Source organism: Glossina fuscipes, unplaced genomic scaffold (assembly GCF_014805625.2).
Source record: "Glossina fuscipes isolate IAEA_lab_2018 unplaced genomic scaffold, Yale_Gfus_2 27, whole genome shotgun sequence".
Classification (NCBI taxonomy): Eukaryota; Metazoa; Arthropoda; class Insecta; order Diptera; family Glossinidae; genus Glossina; species Glossina fuscipes.
Window position 1 is genome coordinate 5,108,206 of NW_023998422.1, and position 7,822 is coordinate 5,116,027.

Here is a 7,822-nt window from a genome sequence, read left to right on the forward strand (position 1 = left end):
ATATTCAGTTCAGCAAGTATATAAAAGTTGAGAAGCGATATTTTCAAATTGCTTGGGGGGGAATATTCTCGTATGCGAGAGTGAGGTAAACTTAACTACGCTATATTTCCATTCTATTATCTGCTATCGAAAAATTCATTTTAATTAAAACAATCTTGTTGCAATGTTGCTATTGTTCGAATGCCTACGCCAACGGAGCATGTGATACTTACAGCGCTGTTCTATAGGCGTGTAAGAAAATGATTTAAATTTTCTTTACTGCAATTGAATCGATCTCGAGGTATTCGCCTTGAACTGTATAAAATTCATTGCCATATTCATCGGCGTGTAATTTATTAAAATTTAAGAAATATGAACAGGAAAAGGAATATTTAATGTTCCCTGGTTATGTGTTAGAAGTACTCCTTCCTTCTTTTGTTTTTATTTTTTTTTTTTTTTCATCTATTTTGTTTCATCTTTTGAGGTTTTAGATATATATTAAAATGTCATTAAGTTTGTAGACAAAAGGAAGTTCTAACACACAATTTGGTTTGCATATGTTCTTAAGCAATAACAACTACTACAATATAGCAACAATATTGACATATTTGCATATGTATGTTTGTATTTATGTTCGTATGAATAGCTGATGGAATTCTTTTTTTTTTTTTTGCTTTTCTTTTTTTCTTTTTAGAGAGTTTTCTTAACAAAGCATTTCCTTCAATTGCAGCAAAAAATAAAAATTCAAAGAAAAGAAGAGTTTTCTAATTTACTTTTTATTACTTTTTCCTCCTTTTTTTTATTATTTATTTCTTCCCCTTTTTTACCTAAATGCTGATGTCATCGTCATCACCATCCTCATCATCATCATCATCATCATCATAGTGTTCGTCCTCCCGAATTCAGAGATGCTAGCCTTTGCTGTTTGCATGACCTAATCAACCCTTTGCTTGATTTCCTTCGACCATCTTGTGTCCGATAAATTTTTTTTTTTTTTTGCAGAAAATTATTTTCTCTAAATATTTATTTTGTAAAGTGTTGTGTTTTGTATCAGATTTATTTTTGTTACTTTTTGTTGCTTGTTTTTCTTCCCTCACATACAATTTTCTGCTTCTTGAAACTTTATCTAAACTCAAATGTTATGGACTTGAAAATCTATTTTTCTACTGTTATTATTATGGGTATTGTTGTAGTTGTTTCGTTGTGTTACTTACTTGCAGGATATGTAGACTTGTTTACACATGCCAGGTTTGTCGTCGCTGTTGCCTTTGGTCGTTGGTCAACGTGAAACGGAAATACCTTAAAGTGATTTACTTGCCCTTTCATTTTAGGCAATGGTAATGCTTTAGCATATATATATATATATATATAATTTTATTTCTCTAAAAAGCCTCACAAAGGTTTGAAAGACCCACTGAATAGTTTGTTCCGTCTATCATAGCTCCATCTACAACAGATACAAGTTAAGGGATATAAGGGAGTTGACCCCCATTTGCTACGAGCTAAACTTTCAAAACGATTCTAATCAATGGTAAATAAAAAGGAGCAAACAATGATATCGATCTGCACATATTTTCGGTAGGTTGGTATTACTTGTTGTGATCAGATGACATAAATTGCGAAATCCGTGTCCTGATACAGTGCCATACATCGGTCCTTTCAATAGCTAATCGAATTATTTATATTATTTATGATTTTTTAGAAGTTGACTTGACATACTTTTAGATAGAATAAGATACGTCTTTCTAATTCGGGTATTTTATGAAAATAATACTCGTGGTAAGATTTTCTTTATTTATTTTTTTTTTTTTTTGGATGTGGGTCAATCAATGAGAGATGTCTCCTATTCATGTACCTCGATGATAATCAGAACGAAGTGAGAAAAGAAAAAGAGACAAGGAGGGGATGGCATGGGCCTAGTGGGCGTGTGCCCTAAAGTCCTAGAAAAAATATTACAAAATAAAGTGTACAGAGAGAGTTATTTGACACAGGTCCTCCTTTTAGAGTACTAAAGCAAAAGGTCAAAAATTCGCGAGAAAATTTTTTTTCAGGTAATGAGTTCTTTGTGACATATCGTAGAGGGAGCATAGCAGTGACATTATCCCTTGCTTGGTGCTTGGGTTCTAGAGGTCTGTAAAAAAGCAATAACGGATGTCAACGCCACTGTCAACTTGTCGATCGAACCTTTGCCTTTTGTAGGCTTGTATCATCGACAGCTGACAGAGCAGCTAATCACTCTTTTTTGAAGGTAAAGTTAGCCTTAAACCATAAATTACCCATAAATGGAAAGTGCTGAGAAAAAACAGGATATTGAAGTCAATTAAATCTTTGTCACCTAGAAAGTGTGGAAACATCTCGTGAGCATTCTCGAGCAAGGGTTTTTTGTTTTTTTTTTTTGAACGGCGCATTGTTCTACTTCGAAATTTAAAATGAAACGCCCGGAGAGTTACTGCAAATGGGGAAATATTCAGGTCGACTAATGCTAACTGAAGCAAATCTTTTCTGTAAGCGTTACCGCGGCTGTCATGCAGGACAAATTCGTGACCTAAGTCGATCCAAAAGAAGTGAACAATCGTTCAAAAAAGTCTCAGGTGTATTTGCTAAGCGAAAAGGATGTTCCAGGAATCAATTACTCTTATATTTTAAACACATAGACAGTAGCATCGAATCTTGAACTTTTAATCGACAGGTAACTGTAGCCAAAGCAAAGCAAAGCTTAAAACACTTTAAGACATATTCTCGGAAAACATGATTATGTTACGCACGATCAACTACTTATTGGCAACTTATTTTTACAAAAGTGGAAAGAAAACGGAGCCTGTCTGACCGATTCAGCCAGCTCACCCATATATATCCAGGCAAAGCATTTCAAGTTCGTATTGAATTCAAGTACAAAGATAGAATTGTCCTTAAATAACGATGACATCACAGCTGCATGTTCTCTATAAAAAAAAAAGAAGAGAAACAAGAAGAAATGTTTGCCTTATTCTGCATAAAGGAGGGGGAAGGAAAGAAAGAAAATTATTGTTTATTGAAGTTCTGATTGTGTCCAGACATTATGTAATTCCATTTATTTACATACGTTCCTGCATAATACACATACGTATTTTCATTTATTTATTTTGTATTTCCTGTTAATAAATAAAAAGAAAAACGAATAAAATTTACTTGAAATGCGTAGATGTGATTGAAAAATAATAGATATTGTATTACAAATTGATTTAGGGCAAGGGCGAAAGTTTGCTCAGAAGACATATGAACCCAGAAGTTAATATAATAAATATTTACGTCTCGTATATCGCGTTAAGAGTTATTTCGTGACACTTTTAAGAGTTTAAGACAGAGTTTGATTGCACCAAGATGGCAAAAATCACCAGTGAGATTAATTTATTAAATAAAGAGAAGAAGAGAAAAAGAGAAAAAAATAAAAGTCTACACTGACGCGGGATTAAACGACATTCGATGAAAGAAGCAACGCTTCAAGAAAAGTCTAAATGTAATCGCTTCCCGTCCTTAAGCTATTTCTTTAGATTCTCATGTTACTGAAATTAGCTTGTCACGGCCGCAAATTCGGTATTCGCATGTTATGAAAAACTAATTAATCTTTAACGAATGTGCCCAACACACATACGATGGCAATATTGCAACCATTCATTCGATAGAATTTGAAGCTCATAACTAATTTCTGTGGCAGTTCAAGGCTGTTAGGCTGAAAGGTTACTAGGTTTCCATAGATGGTGCTAGGATTAAATTTTAAGATTAAAATCTTAAAGCGCTACAATCTGCAGTTATCGGCTTTATTGAAAAGTTTACCGCGCTTGAGTTTTGAACCCACGACCATTGAGTTGTTAGCCGAGCTCCTTTGGCTACTCTTACGATTTTATTTAATGTGTTTTTTAATTATGAGATTTGAAAATTATATTAACATTGGGAAGGCTAAGGCCCGTCAAGATTTACGTGCTATGCCAGAGCTATTCTTCAACCCATAAACATCGCTCGCGAAGCTTAAGTTAAAACGATTACCACCACAGATGGTTTGTCGATCCTCTAAATTCCAGAAGATAGTTCCCTAACAAAGCTAACGAGTAGCCCCGACACTTACGAAGACAAAATAAAAGTTTTTCGGATATAAAGTCATATTGGACTCATGAGAAATGAGCGTACCGATCTAGCCAAGTCCTTAGATTCGGCACTTTTCATTACCAAGAGCAGAATGGAAGGGTTCGATCCTCAAGAATATTTAGAAAAAAGTCAAGGAGAACTACTGCCATCTATACTATTCGCATGAAATTTTTGTTTGTACCAATCGATCCCGAGTAACTTTTTGGATCGATCTAAGCGCGTCTGTCCATCTGTCCGTTTTGTATTGCTGCTTTCAGCCCAGAGGTCGCAAGTTTTTGAGACATTTTGATGAAATTTGCTAAATCGGCATGTATTAGCGCATGGACATATGTTATTGAAAATGATTCCGTTTGGATCACCTCCCATGCAACGCACTATTTCAAAATATCGTTATATGACCAATGATATTTAACGAAGTGCTGTACGGTTTTCAACAGTAGGACGTAGCCCCGCTATAGTGTTTTTACCTGTCTTCGTTCAAAACAGTCTGAAACAGTGTTCAACGGGTCTACTAGCTGTGTATAGTTTGTATATTATTATGAATCGTCGACATGATACTTTTTGATCCTTTTCTTCTACTCTTGTCATGCAGTAAATCAACAACAGACTGATTAAAAGAAAAGCTTCGTAGTACGTTAGTTCTTGTTAGCAATCAGGAAATCATATGTGACTGACCTAGAACCAAGGCAACCGGATATTTAGATCAACGAAAGTCTACAATTCCTTGAAAAAGAGCTGCTCTTGGAAATCAAACTTTTGCCTAAGCAAAACCTTGCACCAACAACTCATCAAATTTACTATGCCTGCTGGGATTTTTGATTCTAAGGTCCGGATATTTTCCACGTAGCAAGCTTTTGAAGTGAAACATTTGTGTTCCTTTATCTAAGCATATTGAAGGAAACCTTTAGAAAACCTCTTTATACATGGATACCATAAATTAATCGAAGAGCCCTGGGAAAGAATGCTTATACGCAACGGTGTACTGATGCCAAAGCCAACAGGTTTAGCTTTTCAACAAGACTCTTTAACCAACATTTTGTTTATTAATCGAAGCTTAAGCTGCAATGTTTTTTTTAATATTTTCTCCAAAGTACTTGCTCTTAATAAGGAGGGTTTTAGATATTTTTATTTTCTAATTAACCTAAAATGTTACCATTTCATGAACGAAAAAGCGAGTGTATTGTACTTGTATTTAATGATTTAGAAAAAGTACGTGCAGCCTTAATTCCCTTGAGGTGTGCTTCTAACCATTAAATTATATCCATATATATGTATATATATATATATATATTTTTTGTAACCAAAAATCACTATTTCAATTTTTTATGCCTTTTCTCCCTTGCGACTAATACTAATTGTATTTGTAGGCTTTACAATGTGTGCATAAATATTTAAACACTCCGGCACCAAGGCAAGTGAATGAATATTAGACATATGCCGCAGGTTGATGTAAGGAGGCAACTTTGACAAGGAAGCAGGCACGTTTCTGCTAAATTATGCATAAGTTTGTAAGAATTTTCCGTAAGTCAGTATAAAAAGTACCTAACGTTTTCCATTTAGCATTTGCACTTGTGCCTCACACACACCAAATTTCTATGTAAAGATTTGTTTTATAACGAAACAAAAGCAACAAATCGGGTGTAGCTGTTTCAACCGCCATCGACATTTGAACAGCATTTTTTTAATTTTTTATCTATATTCTCTTTTCGCGTAATATCATCTTTTGCGCATTTTTGTTTAGTCTTCCGCTATGCAATGTATGTATGCAACTGATTTTGTGTTTACTTACAATGTTTGTGTAACGTCAGTAATGCTTTTCCCCATTCCTTTTTTTTTTTTCTTTTTTTTTGTGTTCATCGTTTTCTTTGTTGTCATATGATTTTGTTTTTTTTTTTTTATTTTATTTTTTTTTTTTTGTTTTTGCCATTTTCATTAATGACAACAAACACAAACCAAAGTTTAAATCCACACCTACATACTTTGGAAATTTTTCCATTTCCCCGGGGATCAGACATTTTAGGTCACAACAACTGGCTGGCGTGCAAGAATAACGTGTAACCGAACACTGTAAACATTTTATTAACTGTTTGTTCTTTTAACTGAATTTACGGTTTTCCTTACACTCTGCAATGACGACAACAACAACAACGACAACAAAAAGGAATCAGAAAAGCCTGCTTGCGTTAGACCACAAATAAAAAGAGAGGAAAAAAAAAAAAAAGAAGAATAATACAATTTTTCACTTTTTTCCTAATAGAATGGGTGGCAATGACTCGCACAGACAAGCAGACGGACTCGGCACATTCATCTGAATGCGTTAGATAAACTATAAAATTAACGTTTTATTGCAACCCTTGGCAACAATTGTAATTCCTGTTGGTTTTTAATGTTTACTACGGATAGTAACGTGTGCTACAGTATGCATTTCTCTGTCCCTATATCTCTTTGTCCCTCTCTCTCTTTCTCTCTCTGGGGATGCATTAGTTTTCCATTCGTTCCATATTGAAATTGCATAAATAAACCCAATATATATACACGTACTGAGCACAATTGACGGCATTTGTTGTTTGATTTAGAGTTTACGAGCTGCTCATTTATTCTAGCATTAACCGCCCTAGAGATTTAACGACAGGTTATACGCGTCTATCTAAATACGTATGTGAATCTACCTACGGTCGACACTACACTAGACTAGATCTGTGGGCTTTTGTGTAGATTTTGTGTTTGGCTTTGTTTTAATTTGCCACAACACATAAGGTTAATGTTAACATTAAAGGCATGTCGAAGGTAAATTAAAAATAAAAATTAATTTGATTTCGTTTCAAATCCACTGAATGATTCATGTAATTAATTAACTGAGCTGAGAATGGGAAGTTGGTTTCTAATAGATAGATGAAAGAAAGTGTATGCGATCATGCAGATATAATTTCCATACATAACTAGTAACTTATCATATGCAAGGACATTCCAAGTAATGAAGTTTTCTTCGCATTTGTCCAACATCCTACTGGCGATCAAAAACTAAGGTGAACTTGTTTAAATAATATAAAGAGAATATTGAAGTGATTTTTCAAATTTTTATTCATTTAACAATTGATTTTCAAAGCAAATTGCTGTGCGGTATTTTTGTTTTATTTCTATAATTTTTTGAAAATATATGTGTGTGCGCGTTTATTTTTTCTATAATTTTCTGCAAAGAGGGAGGGGATTTATGTCGTCTTTTTGGAGCTTCCTGACCCTCCGCTTGAGTTCCGGCGGCCACGCGCATTACGGCCATAGTCGACGCTCGGCACAGCCCTATCCTCTTCATCGTCGTTAGAATCACTTCATAAGTCTATGGCCAAAGCATTCCGGACTTCAGCTGTGCCCAGGTTGACCACCTCCTCCACAGGGGACTTCTCAAAGCTTCTTAAATATCTTCAACCGGTGTTTCTGGAAATTTAAATCTCGTTTATTTTAATTCTTGAAACGATACTAAACTTTGTTCTTTCACTTACCTTTCCGTATGTACGACAAATGAATAAAAATTTGAAAAATCAAAAAACTTGAAAAAGCAAAATTCAAAGAAGATGTGATTAGAAAAAAACTTTTTCAAATATCGACACAAGTGTTTTTTTTTCAAAAACCGAAACAGGTGTCGTTTTATGCCGGGGTTGAACTACGTGTACCATACGCCAACCAAAAGGTATAGGAAATCTTAGCATCTAGAAATAGGTATAAT